This window comes from Epargyreus clarus, unplaced genomic scaffold, assembly GCF_041222505.1.
Source record: "Epargyreus clarus isolate Ecla_fem2 unplaced genomic scaffold, WU_Ecla_fem_2.2 ptg000006l, whole genome shotgun sequence".
In the NCBI taxonomy this organism is placed as follows: Eukaryota; Metazoa; Arthropoda; class Insecta; order Lepidoptera; family Hesperiidae; genus Epargyreus; species Epargyreus clarus.
The window spans coordinates 5535795-5551481 of NW_027332214.1; the positions used below are offsets into that span (position 1 = coordinate 5535795).

The 15687-nt window shown below is 36.4% G+C and overlaps 1 protein-coding gene across 1 annotated transcript in view; it reads right to left on the minus strand.

Annotated features, from left to right (window-relative positions):
• LOC140742554 (uncharacterized) overlaps positions 1-15687 on the minus strand; it is an 80192-nt gene that overhangs the window by 10187 nt on the left and 54318 nt on the right. The window lies entirely within an intron of this gene.

A 15687-nucleotide genomic window follows, 5' to 3' on the forward strand; every position in this document is an offset into this window, starting at 1 on the left:
CTTTCATCAATTTGTGCAGATTTTTTTACAACGGAAGAGAATGGAAATTCGGAGCGATTGTCCCAGTTATTCCGAAATTCGAACTCTTTTCTCGTATCACTGAGAGTGTGTATCTGCTATACATAGATTCAATTCAATTCAATTCATTTATTTATTGCAGGATAAGGTGAAATACATTATATATGGAATACATTAGTTTTGTGCTCCTATCCTAACCCAAAGGGTATGCAAATATGTCATAGGTTAATAAATCAATGTCATGTAATAATCAATGTCATGTCATAGGTTAATAAATCAATGTCATGTAAGGTCAATAAATCTAATTAAAATTACATTAAATTAATAATATTGAATTAGAAAAGGATACAATAATAAAATTAATAGAAATCATCATATTAAATTAATAATTAAACAACAAAATAGCATGTCAGTACAAATAAAAATATTTTATTATAAAATAATGGCTCATACTTAAAACAGACAAGATATAATAGAAAAATAATTGTTTCAGTTAATGTCATTATAAAAATCATTAATATGGTAGTAGGACTTGTCAATGAGATATTCGTGTAATTTATTTTTAAAGTTTTGATTGTCGCTTATATGCCGTATTGTTTTTGGTATTTTATTGTATATCACTGGTGCTTTGGAAAATAAGCTTTGTTTAAATATATGTGTGTTACATTTCACAGTTTGTACCTTATCTTTAAGACGGGCTCTAGAATGAAATTTAAATAATTCTGGATTACGTTTTACAAATAAAGCGCATTCAAAAATATACATACAAGGTACAGTTAATAACTTTAGTTTTTTAAAATAAGGTCTGCACGACTCTCTCTGGTTTAGATTGCAAATAGCTCTAATGCACTTTTTTTGAGCCTTTAACACTTTTTCTTTATCTGTAGAGTTTCCCCAGAACATAATACCATATCTGAGAATAGCTACTACATGACCATGGTAAGCGGTTAATACCACTTCGCGAGACACAATTTTTTGTAATTTGCGTAATACAAATGAAAATTTACTTAGTGTCTGGCAGATATAATCTGTATGCGCTTTCCAGTTCATCTGTTTGTCAATGTGTAGACCCAAAAATTTAATTTTCTCAATGTGTTCAATAGTCTGACCTAGATAACTTATATTAATTTTAGAGCTTATGTCACGTCCTTGATTAAAATTCATTATTTTAGTTTTATTTAAATTAATTTTCAAATTATGATGATTAAACCAATGTATAATAGATGTCAACGTATCCTTAATGTCATTTTCCAAATTCTTAAAATTGTTACTAATAATAATGATAATAGAATGATAAAATATGTGGAGATGAAATTGGGTTCAATAAACTAAAAATAGTGGCTTTCTTTCTAATAATCTAGTTATCTGTAGTGCAGGTTGTATGGTCAACGCACACACATACTCATTGTGACGTTGGCACTTTACACTCACGCATAAATGGATTCTGTGTGTCCCACACAAACACCCCGATCCTGAGGAGAAATCTCAATCTATTACTCGGATGTGTACAAGAAGAAGCTGAGGAACCTAGAATCAGTTACCTCCGTAAGTCTTGATTGAATTTGATCCCAGATGGAATTGGACTTCTGGAGGACTTCTATAAGGACTGCTTCAAAATGTTCCTTAACCCGCGCATAAAATGAGAGCACAGCTTTTTTTATATTATATAGGAGTAGCCGAGCGTGTAGTCCACCTGATAGTAATTGGACCACCTAATGCCACCCATGGACATCTGTAATCAACCCCAGATAGTATTAGATTCCTACCTGAGGTGAGTCACCGATGCGTCGCCACCTCTGATGATTAAGCTGGAACACCTGTGTTGTTATTAGGTGCCGCCGGAGTAAAATCACAAAGACTCTTACCACCTTCAAAGTAGAACAGTCGCTAATAGCAGAAAGAAATGGATGTGGCGGTCATGCCTTCAAAGCTAAGCCATGAAGAATTCTACAATCTTAAAAATAACGTGTTCTAACCTATTTTCGTTTTACATTCTTCCACACACACAATGTCTCGGGCCAAGGCATATTAAGAAAGTTTCTGGAGCACACTTCGGCAACAATACGTCATCAGCAGACAATGCGCGCACCGCGACTCTCAGACCATAGCCGAGTGCCTCCTCGATGGGTTACACCCGCCCGTAAAGACATTGTTATCCTGAGTACCTTCAAAATGCATACTCTTAAGTATACAATATAAGACGTTGCCCTGTATATCAGGAAGGAATGAAATGGTACCTTGGAGGAAAGAGGTCAAAGTGCTTGCTTCATGTACAAAAATAATGTAAAATAATAAATACTTTGTGCAGCTATTATTTTTATTTCAACAAATATTTATCAAAAGTGGTAAAAACTGTTCTCCTTCCACGATTCTAGACCTAAATATTTCTACCTCGTAGTTAAGCTGATCTGTTGTGATTTGCGGCGTAAGGAAAACTTGCAGAAGACATTCCATTTTAGTTCTCAGGCAAAGCATCTGTGACTCATCTCAGGTGGAACTCAAATTTTACACCGAGTGTGTTATGAAATGTATGTGTTTTTTTATAAAAAGTATTTCTTGAAAAAATATGTTTTTTTTTGTGTTACGTAACATGTTTCTTTGTGTACGTAACAAACTTAAATGTAAACATACTGCGACTACTTTCAAACAGACATATTATTATTATTATTTTGTATGTTTACAATTTCATTTCATTCCAAGCTCTTTGAATGATAATGCTGTGAATTATTTCACCGACAACCGACAGTCGATTGCCGCAATGATAACACGATTTACAGACAATTGTAAATCAATCACCGCTTCCAATAGCCGAATGTACTATTCTATTGCCTTTAATAAACATTTTGACGTTGAAATTTCCAGTAAAATTATTATGCTTCATCCGCACGTTTGGCACTTGCCACAAACACCAAACCTGTACAAACACACAAACGTGTGGACGCTTCGCAAGCGCTTGTTGCAAGTTCCCTTTGATTTGTGCTAAAAATTCAAAGACTGGCACTGAATAGAATCAGCTTCAAGCACGTGCAACCTAGACGAACTAAGTCAAAAACTCTACCACACTTATTTAGGGTATTGTGTACTACATAGTACACTATTTCGTATAACTTATGCGTAGTATAAAATATCTCTTTCATCGTTAATCATCCTACACCATCGGTTCAAGAGTTAAAAGGCCAAAACTAAAGTAGTGTTGATACCATTCTAGCAAAAGAATGCCTACAAAGTTTTAGATGAAGACGTCACCAGTGAGCTACTCCCAAAAAAAGTAAAATTCCTTATCTAAACATAAAAAAGCAAGGAAAAACTAATTCAGTACTTTTTTTCTTTTATTTAGAAAATTTTAGGGCTCCTCGTTTCTACGGCGTAGGCGATCTTATGCGCATCGTAGACACCGCTACAACGAAGTGTCTACGGAACGCTACGAGTAGTCAACCTTATACGTTAGTTGCAATTTTTCATAAAAAAAGCCAACGTTATTATTCTCTCGTCGGGATCCATTTTATTAACGATAATACTAAAATGATGAGGAGTCAAATATTTAGCCTTTCCGATGATTGATTGAAATCGAGGGGTTAATGTTAAGTGTTATTTATGACGTAATATTAACCTTAACTAAAATGATGCAACTAATACATTTTTAACCATGGATTTGACGGTTGGTAAGGCTTTTGTAAACGTAACATGACGCAACCCACCCTAAGTAAGTACAGAGCTATAACATGTAACATAACACACGTTGAAAGTGATTTGACCATCAAAGAGGATTCAGCAACCGAGTAAATTATCAGGATATTACTACTAAATTGAAATGTCAATTGCAATACACAGTGTAATGTTAATATTGGATGAATGATGAATAATATCGTAATTTATATTGTTTCGGATTTCCGAATTACCATTTGTTTATGCAAAACCAATTATCGTCAATTGGTAATTACTGTTGTAAATGTAGGTAAATGATGGTAATTTAGAATAACGAAGAATTCATAATAAACTTACTTAGAGTATTTTTGTGGTGTCACTCTGTTTTGTCGTAAGACTTATATGTACAAAAATTTTCATTCTCACATTATCCTTTAACTTAGTAGTTTTAATTTTTAACATCAAGCATTATCAAGCGACGGTGATTGGGAATATAGATTCTATCTGTACCCTCACCATGACCCAAAACATCCCACAATTTTACGTTACGTTTACTCAATCCATTATTCTGTTCCGTTTGTTGTAGACTCAATAAACGTAACAAAACGTAACAAAGGTACTGTACACATCACAGGTGTGTTCCTAAATCATCACATTCTTCCACCGAAACGTAATAACTGCATCACGCTAGAAATAAATGTGGTGGTTGTACCTTCACGATTAAACTATATTTGTACCTTTCGCATTTTTATTCTTGCAATATTCAAATTCTCACAATATTATTCTCTGTTCTACTAATCACTGTGCTTACTAATAACAGAAATAGATTATTTCCTAAGCTTTTCAAGCAGAGAAAATGAAGCAATCCAAAAGTATTGAAAAGTTTACTAAGATCCTAATGTTATTTGATCATTACGAATTCATTAAATGTTAATAGCGAGCTTAGAATTAGAAAGAGGCCATTATACTCAAGCTGAAAGGCTGCTAATGAGTCTAGACCGATAAAAGCTGGGAACTAGTGGAAAAACACAAATATCTCGTTAGTACGTGTGGTTTGTCTAGATGCCACTCAGGTTTATTTCGTGAGAAACCGGACTTTTGCTAAGAGGTTTATTTTCTACCTTTATTTTTAGAAACACTTAAGTATCTTACAGATTTAAAGACTGTTTGAGTTTTTGTGATTTATTAACCGATTTTCTAAAGGAAATTTATCCTAAAAATAACATAAATAAAATTTCTACGGGATTTAGGTTATCTTTTCGTCGCATATATTTTTAGGTTTTTTTAAATAGCTCAATTTAAGTTGTAATAAGATCTGTGTTCCGTATTAAATAGCAGGCATAGATAAATGAGGCTTTAAAATGTTGTCCTCGGAGATAGAGGCCTTGTGACTAATTTCATCTATTTGCATGCAACGCGACTTTGATTTTTGCTTTAACGGTGCAGGAAAATATATTATGGAAACTTACACACTTAATACTTTTGATAAAATTTCATAGGTGTGTGAGTCAACAAAGTTGCACTTGACACTTGACAATAACCTAATCTAAACTTATCACTTTACGAGGAGATCTATACCTAAGCACGGGTCTCAGTAAGTTAGAGATATTATATTTTATATATGAGTCATATAAAACCAAAGACAGCAACATCCATTTTTTTACAATGGCAGCTTTTTTTTTTTTTTTTTTCTTCTCGAGGGCGAAACCTTCAAAAGGTACCCGGTGTCGTGGGAGCGACACGGGGTTATGTGGGACTTTTACCGCACTAAAACCCCCCCGGTGGCCGTCCTCGGCGCTGCGTAGAGGACTCTGGGATCTCCAAAGGAACGCGACCGGAGTCCTCTCAGCGCACTGCCCCGTCGGGCTCCGCCCAGGTGAGTTTGTGTCACCACACCGTCTGGTGTATACGACGGAATGCGACCACACATACCGTCGTCCTTCCCGGGGTCGCTAGCCGGGCGGTTCGAGCTCCCACTCTTGCCGCCCGTAACCCCGAAAGCCCCTTTTAATCGCCTCTTACGGCAGGCAGGGGATACCGTAGCCCTATTCTGGTCCCGGAACTACAGGGACATACAGTCAAATAACCTAACGCCATCGCAACGTGTTCGAATAACAGGTCTCTGTAAAACCAGCAATATTCCCTTTTAAATTTCTTTATAGTTATACGAGTATTATAGCTTAATTTCTTAGCATCTTCCAACCTATTTATAACCTCAGGAATATTAAGAGGCTTCAGGTAAAACCCACGTCTTCACGCCTACGTAAGTGCTTTTTATAGGTCACATAATTTTATGACGATTAGATCTCAATTTTGCCAAGATGGATGTTAGGTTGTAATATTTAAATTATATACTTTACATATTATATTTGTATAATAAAAAAAATATCAGGAAAAATAAAGGGGCATACCCCCAATCCTTACTAATCCTTACTAATATTATAAATCCGAAAGTAACTCTGTCTGTCTGTCTGTCTGGTTGTCTCTTCTTCACGCCTAAACTACTGAACCGATTTTAATGAAATTTTGTACAAAGATAGTCTGAGACCCGAGAAAGGACATAGGATAGTCTTTATCCAGGAAATCCCACGGGAACTAGAGATGGCGATCTAAGATCGATTAATCGATTAATAATCGATCTTTTGGACCCAACACATCGATTATTTTAATCGATATTAGTAAGGATTGAATCGTAAACTATGCATTTGATCAAGTGATGATCTTTAGCAAAGTTGAAGGTACGAATTTTCAGTTTTATGTATGTTAGTATGTTATATTATTTTCCTTTAAACGCGGGCGAAGCCGCGGGCAATAACTAGTAACTAATATTATAACAACAAACTAGTATTACCAAACTGATAAGTTTGAATTGTCGTGGAAATCGAAGGTTCGATCAATTTACGGGGCCGTAGCTATCCTGTAGTAAGTATAATAAATCATTTCATCATCATTTCATTACAAGAATACCTAAATATTATATCAGCGAATATCTTAATATTCGATAAATCGATATTTATATACGAAAAAGCCAGTATTGCCCTGAAGTTTAAAATGTTATTCGATATCAATATTATATCGTCTCGCATGGAGTAGAGCTGTCGTGTATCGACAGCGGATGATCGATGGTCCAGACGGGAATTAACATGGAATATCTAATAACGCATCCAATATAAATTGAAATCTACTGATATTTTGCTTCAGACCAATTTCTAGAGCTACCTGGTTAGTTAATATTTCGTTGCAAAATCTATAGCTTTGTTAATATGACATTAAGTTTTATTTGATCGCAAAGAAATGAAATAAAGCATCTTATTCAGTAACTTGTGGTCTCGAACGGATCCATAAAACCGTAACTTAAAGGTAGAAAGGTGCTTTCTAAAGTTTATGTTAAGTGAATCAAAAATTCGTTAGTAGGTTTGAGTAATAAGTTAGAATTCTTCAAAGTTTGACCTACCATCCCCCTTCCCTTCTAGTAAACTGTAAAAGAATAATAGATTTGGAAATAAATCACTCACTAAGTTTACTTCTGCGTAAACATAGCCTAAATTACCTGACCACTTATTACTCAACAAATTTATTCAAAGATATCAATTCATACGTTCAATCAATCAATAACATTGACTTATAAGTGTCAACCGAGAGTACAGTGGACGTGTCGGCAAACATCAATTACCCCGCCTCGATCGCAGGTCTCTCGAGGCGAGCTGTTTGCTGGTGCCGATTGAGCTCCTACGCCGTAATTACTTCGCTTGTTCCCCGTCGCCTAAATACCTCTGTATTTTATCAATTGAATGCAAGCGAACTTCTATTATTGAATAGTAAGGGTCTTTGCAGATTTCCTTCCTTAAAACGTGTTTGTATTTTAAAAACATAATGTTACTGATCTTCCAATCGTAATAATTTTGCTCTTTACAAGTGCCGATTGAGCTTTTGCATCTTATTTTTATATAATCAATTGAATAAAATACCCACATTTTTACCGTATCAATTACGTTTAATCAATCAATAACATTGTTGACTTATAAGTGTGACGAGAGAATGTACAGTGGACGTATCGGTAAACATCAATTACCCTGCCTCGATCATAGGTCTCTCGAGGCGGGCTGTTTGCTGGTGCCGTTTGAGCTCCTACGCCGTAATTACTTCGCTTGTTCCCCTTCGCCTAAATACTACTGTATTTTATCAATTGAACGTAACCGAACTTATTCGGGTTCTTGCGTTGCAATTACTTTACTTGGTTTCCTTTCCTAAAAACGTTGTTGTATTTTAAGAATAGAATGAAACTAACCCTCTATTGGCAATTAGTCGCCTCTTTGCAATGACCGATTGAGCTTTCGCATCTTAATATTTTTTATAAGACAAATTGTTTAAAAGATCTCAATTCATTACGTATCAGTTATGTATACAATCAATCAATTATATTGTTGGCTTATAAGTGTGACGAGAGAACGTACAGTGGACGTATCGACAAACACCAATTACCGATCGATCGTAGGTCTCTCGAGACGAGCTGTTTGCTGATGCCGGTTGAGCTCCTACGCCGTAATTACTTCGCGTGTTCCCCGTCAACTAAATGCTGCTGTATTTTATTAAATGAAACAAACCAAACTTCTATTATTAAATAGTAAGGATCTTTGCAGATGCTGATTGAGTTGATGCCTTTTAATAACTGGAATTAGTTCCGTTCTCCAAAAAATGAAGTTGTATCATATCAGTACAATGAAACTAAACTAGCTTTTGGTAATCAGTTGGCTCTTTGCAAGTGGCGTATGAGCTTTAGCGCCTCATTTTTTTACATAACAAATAGTTAAAAAGTTTTCAATCCATCACATATCAATTACGTTTACAATCAATTATATTATTGGCTCATAAGTGTGACGAGAGAACGTACAGTGGACGTATCGGCAAACACCAATTACTCCGCCTCACTCACAGGTCTCACGAGGCGGACTGTGTGCTGGTGCCGATTGAGCTCCTACGCCGTAATTACTTCGCTTGTTCCCCGTCGCCTAAATACTGCTGTATTTTATCAATTGAAAGTAATTGATATGTATAGAAGTAAATCATATGAATATGTAGATATGTATAGAAGTAAATCATATGAATATGTACAATTCCTCCATTACCCAATAACTTAGGTCTCATTTATATCTAACGTTGAACGTCTGAAAGTGTGCATATTGGAAAGTAATAATTATTTCTCGCTGACACTGCGAAGGAAATAAAAGAGAGGAGACCTACACACATGAGAATACTTTAAAAAAAATTGAGGACGTCACCAGCAATTCACAGTTGATCAGCATTGTGAACTGCCTAAACCTTTCTCATTGCGCACAATAATAATTTAATGACGACGTAAAAAAAAATATTACTCTTTTTTAACTAAAAAATATTGCGCTTATTATTAAATATGTATAAGCTTCTGTAATTTAGTATTTCCTAGTAAAAACGACCCTTCTATCGAATAAAGCGCTATTTCCGCTATAATTATATTGCAGCATTGCAACAAAGAAAACCGTATAACTGTAATAAGTATTGGCTCGACTTGGCGGAGGCACTGCCGTGCCTCCAGATATGCAAATGAATGCGCTTTTAAAATATGAAAACATTTAAAATTATTGAAGTTGAATGTCGAAGTAACCGTGTTTATTTTATCGGAATAAATTATGCAGTTTATAATTACAATATTTAATAGCTGTGGACCGTAGCTCCAGTTGTGTGATTAAAAAAATCCTACTCATAGTTATATTGAAAACTTGATAATAAGATTTAGGCTCATAGATGTATCAATAGGTTTAATTTTTTTTATAATATAGGAGTAGCAGACGAGCATGAAGTCGACCTGACGATAATAGGATACTGCCGCCCATGGACATCTGTAATCAATCACACAGCCACAGATACTCCTAAGAACGAAGCTGGAACGCCTCGTAAAAGTATATCTCCCTTACCACACCCTTCAAACGAGAACACAGCAGCGTTTAACGCTGCTATTATGAGGCAGAAATATGTGTAGCGGTGGTGCCGTCGGAGTCCAACCACAAAGGGTTCTACCACCTTCGAAATAATTATTTAGCAACAACTGTCAATATTTTCATAGTAATATAATCGCTGATTTCAGCCGTTTTAAAGATATTATCGTTCAGACAAATACAAAATAAAAGAGACCTAATTTACAAGTAACCATTAATCAAAATAATACAAGATCTATTTCATCAATTAAAAAACAACTAGTTTCAGTTCAGCTCTAGACTATATTTAACCTAGACAACCCAGATTCCTATTAAAATTAGGTTAGACCTAGACAAGATGATTGAAACTGAAAACCCTTTGTCTTTCGCTCTCAGATCTTTTAGTGTTTAGCCCTGACACAGTTCATTCTCGTATAGATCGATTTAGATATATTAAAAGTCAGCGGTCGGTAACTTAATTAAATTAGAAAAAATAATTCATGACAACCTTTTTTTCGCCGGTCAATTTCAGTGTGTTTTTCCAAACATCAATACTATGTGGCCCATGTTGACGAAAAGGTTGCCGACAGTTGTTATAAAGTATAAAAGTTATAACACAATCATTTGACGAATCGCGTGGCGGAGCGGTTACCATACCGGTCTGACGCGCAAAGGGTCCCGAGTTTTAGCCCCGGCCAGACAGATATCTAAGTGATGAATTTTGATTTCTGGGTCTGGGAGTTTATTTATTTATTTATTTATTTATTTATTTATTGTAACACTAACAGAAAGTTAAGCTACAAAAGGGCAAAACATAATGCCTGATGGCATTTTCTACCAGTCAACCCTTGGTGAAAGCAGAAAGTTTGCGGCAGGTGTTAAATAACAAAAATATTATAATACTTAGCATAAATATAAATATAAATATATTATATATTGTATATTATATATATTATACATACATATATATATCTAAAATATAGCAATACATAAAAATATATATAACTATATATTATATAGGTGGTAATAAAAATGCTTTATCTGTCAGACGAGGTGCTCAGATGCTCTCGGACAAGTTTTTTAAATACGGCTTTGCTTGGAGCTTTCCTGATGTGCACGGGCAGGGCGTTCCAGAGCAGAACTGCCTGAACAGTAAAAGAGAAATGGAAGAAGCCACTGTTGTGTGATGGAATATCTGCTTTTAAATTATGAGATGACCGAAGCGTTTTATCGTGTGTTAAGTACCGGTACTGGAAAGAATCCTTCAGATAAGAAGGAGTATTAGTATCATGTAAGATAGAATAAAGAAGGAATAGAACCCTAGAGTTACGCCTCTGACGAATAGTTAGCCATTTAAGTTGGCGACGGAATAGAGAGACGTGATCATATTTTCGGAGACCAAATATGAATCGAATAGAATTATTGAGAAGGCGCTCTAGTTTATTAAGAAGAGCTTCGGTCAGATCTGGGTAGCACACATCTGCATAATCAATAGTAGGCAGAATAAGACTGTTGACAAGCATAAGCTTGGTCTTAGTCGGAAGATAGTGTTTTAGACGATACAGTGATCTCAGAGTGGCGTTGACCTTACGGCATACCTCCACAACTTGCGGATGCCAAGTCAAGGAGCTGTCAATATAAAGACCAAGATTCTTAACTGTTTGAGCTATCTGAATTTGAGTACAGTTATACAACAAAGGTGGTAGAGAGCTATAATCGACCTTTGCTAACAGTTTTGAGCTACCCATGATGATCGCTTGGCATTTGGCAGGGTTAACTGAAATCCCATGGCGCAATGACCAGTTATAAATGGCACTTAAGTTGAGATTAATTGTATCAATTGCGCTACGGAGACTATCCACATCTGCTTGAGCGTAAAGTTGCAGGTCATCTGCGTACAGATGATACGAACAGTTGATAACAGAAGTTATGGAGTCAATAAATAGAGAAAATAGTAATGGTGAGAGAATACCGCCTTGCGGCACGCCAGCCTCTAAATGAGCCCAATCTGAGGTATTATTGCCCATACGGACGGATTGCTGGCGTCCGCGAAGATAAGAAGAGAACCAATCCAAGACAGAGGTGGAGAATTGGAGATGGGAAAGGTAGGCTAGTAGAATATCGTGGTCGACCGTGTTAAAAGCATTAGAAAAGTCAACAAGCACCATCACTGTGAGCCTTCTGTCATCCATTCCTTGTCTGACATCATCACATACCCTTATTAGAGCAGTGGTGGTGCTGTGACCGGAGCGGAACCCGGACTGATATGCACTCAGTAGGTTATGTTTAGATATATGAGAGGAGACTTGCTTATGAACACAGGCTTCCAGAATCTTAGAGAGGAACGGAAGAATAGAAATGGGCCGATATTGGTTAGCGAGCACAGGATGGGGCACTTTGGGAAGTGGACAAACAAAAGCATTCTTCCAAATAGTAGGGTACTGTCCAGAACTAAGGGAATAGTTAATGATATGTGTAATAACTGGAAGAATGCTGTCTATGACGTTAAAAATCATGACCCTGCTCACTTCATCACATCCTACAGCCTTGGATTGGATACTAATAATAATCTTTTTGACCTCTTCCTGACTAACAGAGGAGAAGTCGAATGTTGGGCACAGAGAAGGTTGCATTGAAGCAATGGAAGCAATAGTGAGAGAACGGATTGTATTGCTCATGGGTGACGTGGAAATAAAATGACGATTTAAGTCATTCAAAGATAGAGAAGAACAACAATCCAGCGAAGAAGGTTTGCCCACACCGAGAGACCTAAGAAATTTCCACATATCAGCGGCAGATGAAAGAGAAATAATAGAATGGATATATCGGCGTTTAGCTATTCGTACCATCTGATTGCATCGATTTCGCGCAGCTTTGAATGCGGACCAGTTAAATTCATTACGTTCTTTTTTAAATTTCCGAAAGGCACGATCCCGTCTGGCCATCGCCACTCGAATATCGTCGTTAAACCATGGGGCAGGAGGACGCTTCAACTTCACCTTGTGCACCGGAGCATGAGCATCATAAAGGGATAAAACAGATTTGTTGAGAAGTAGGACTTTGTCATCCACAGTTGACGCGTCAATTAACGGAGCAAAGTCTATAAGGGAAGCGTCTCTCTTAAGTTTGTTTAAGTCCATCTTAGCAAAGTTTCGTAGGTCTAAAACAACAGGGTTATGTTTTGGAGGCTTGATCTTATATGACGTATAAATAAGATCATGCCGCGAAAACCCGGGAGCGGAAAGTTGTCCATATGTCTCAATGCACTCAGAAGAAGCTGCAATAATAAGATCAATCCATGAGTCATCGGTGTCGATATTATGATGAGTGGCCGATAAGGCAAGAAGTGAGAAATTTACAGACTCGATTAAGGATTTGAGTTTCAGAGATCGTGGAGTGCATTTTAACATATCAGTATTAAAGTCTCCCATAATTAAGCAGTGTGTGTACTCAGACCCTAAAGTCTCAAAAACTGATTCTAAAGAATCAGAAATATCGGTGGAGGGAGGACAATATACTACACCCAGAGCCGCCCTAGTGCCCATGAAATCAATTTCAATGCACAGAAACTCGGGGGATGCACTGTAACATGAAGGCGAAGCAGAAATTACTTTATACTTGACCGAAGCACGCAAGTAAATCGCTACACCGCCACCACCCTTACCCGTTCTGTCATTACGTATCAGAACAAAGCCAGGAAGCGGAAATAGAGACGAGGGTAACGACGGTTTCAGCCAAGATTCTGATACTAAAATTGCTTGCAAGCTAGGTACATTGAAAGTAGCCTCGAGTTCAGCATAGTGACTTGGGATACTCTGCGCATTTATATGACATACATTGAAGTAGTTCTTTGAGGAACGGAATACCTCCCCAAGTTTATAGTCTAAATTAACATCCGAGGAACTAGAGCAAGATTCAAAAATGTCTGAAGAATCACTAAGAGAGATATAAGCATCATCATCTAACATAGTAAATAAAATTAAAATAAATAATATATAATATAAACAATAAATAAAATACAATATAAGAAAACAAAAGTACCTAATAATAATTTACTAATAGAAATAACACAAAAAATAATTAAAACTTAAATTTCATACTCCAGCACCAACCCAACAGTTGACTGTTCACAATTTTAAGTAAATTAAAATTAAAGCAAACATATAACTTAATTAAGTGTTAAAAAGTAAATACAAAACATATAAAATGGCAAATAATATTTTTAAATAACAGTAATAACAAATCCTTACTATTATATAATAAAATTATAATACCAGAATGCTAATGTCAGATTAAGATACTCGCAATAAGTTTGCCAAGTAACTCGCTGAACAGTGTAGTATACTCATATTCGTGTCCATTCGTCTGTATTCAACGGGTATGTAAAAGAGGACTGAAGATAATAATATAAAAAAGATGTAGGTAAAAACAGAAATAAAAGGTTGTCTATGATAGCAGAAAGATCGAAATACAAGGTGCAAAACGAATTAAAGTATACAAATAAAAATAATCCATTAAAATTAGAGCTAAATTATACATGAACAAAAATCTTATTTTATCAAGGTACACAACATGAAACGGAACGTTAGATAATTTTACATAGCAAAAGACAAATGTCATTATTGACGTGACAATTGACATTGACAAATTGACAATGAAGTATTAAGAATAAGACAAGTGTAATAAGTGCTATAATTGAATAAAAACACTGTGTCCAAAGCCGCGAGTGATAATCCGCAACAAAACATGGCCACCCAATGAACAGAACTTTTGCAGTACCGCCACAGAAGAAAAATAAAAATAAAAAGTTGTTTACATACTGTAAGACACATTCACTTCTTGACCACAGCACGTCTATTTCGCTTAAGGTCGTCTCCAGATGAACCAGCTAGCGGCAATTTCCTTCTGGCGTCTTGAGGGCGATTGGAAGGCTGCAAAGGAGCCCGACCACCCCTATTTTCACTCCCGGAGCTCACAGACTTGTCATCAGACGTAGAGGGAGAGTTAGCCTCCGGGAACTTAGACAGAAGCGACTCGAACTCCTCTTCAGAAACGACCCGCTCCCGGCCGCCACCAGGGACTTTGACATGGATCGTCCCATCAAGAGTCCAAACATTTTTGATACCGAAGTGTTTCCGGGCTCTTGCATGAATTGAGGATCTTACTCGGGTTAGGAACTCAGACAGTGTAAAACTGGAACCCTTGAGCTTACTTTTGGATTTCCAGACCTCTGATTTGGCACGATGGTCACGAAAATGCACCAAAACAGCACGCACCCGGTCACTACCTTGAATCCCCAGCCGATGACAGCGCTTAAAAGACATCTCAGTGATATGCGGAAGACCTAATTTGTCACGAATGAGCTTCAGTACTTCACGCTGTACGTCAATCTCAGGATCTTCTGGAATACCTTTGAAAAGTAGGACTTTTTGACGCTGCCTCATGTCCATGGCATCAACGGTTCTGATGCAATCCGAAACTTGCCGACGTAGCAAATTGAGCATGTTTCCCACAAGTTCTTTGAAAGTCTGGAAGTCTTGTGCAAGTTGGATCACCGTGGGGTTTGTTGCAACACTTGCTGCCTTAAGCCGGTCTTCGAAGTCAGCCATTCTCTTGTTCCAGTTCATCTCCAGCTCAGTGACATTAGCCATGTTTAGTGAAGTTTGTTTGATTAGTAGAAATGTATTTAAAAGTGAATGTTGTAAAAACTGTGACACTACACAAATTAGTACTAGTGATGCTGAGGGTTGGTGCAGGTAAAATTATATTAATACTTTATTAAATTTGGCATTTAATGTATCAAAATATCCGCATTAAAACTATTAATCAAAATACTATTTTAAAGAATGATTATATTAATGTAAATTATATTAATTTGACTCAGAAATAGGAGCATAAAAATCAGCTGTTTACAGTTTAACACCTACCCTCAAAAAAAAAAAAACAAAAAAAAAAAAAAAAAAAGCATGTATTTGTCTATGTTTGTATGTCCATGGCAACCACGACACAAGGAATCCTAGTGTAGGGATAGAAAGCACACGTTTTCTACACAGAAAGCGTTTTTTTTTTCTCT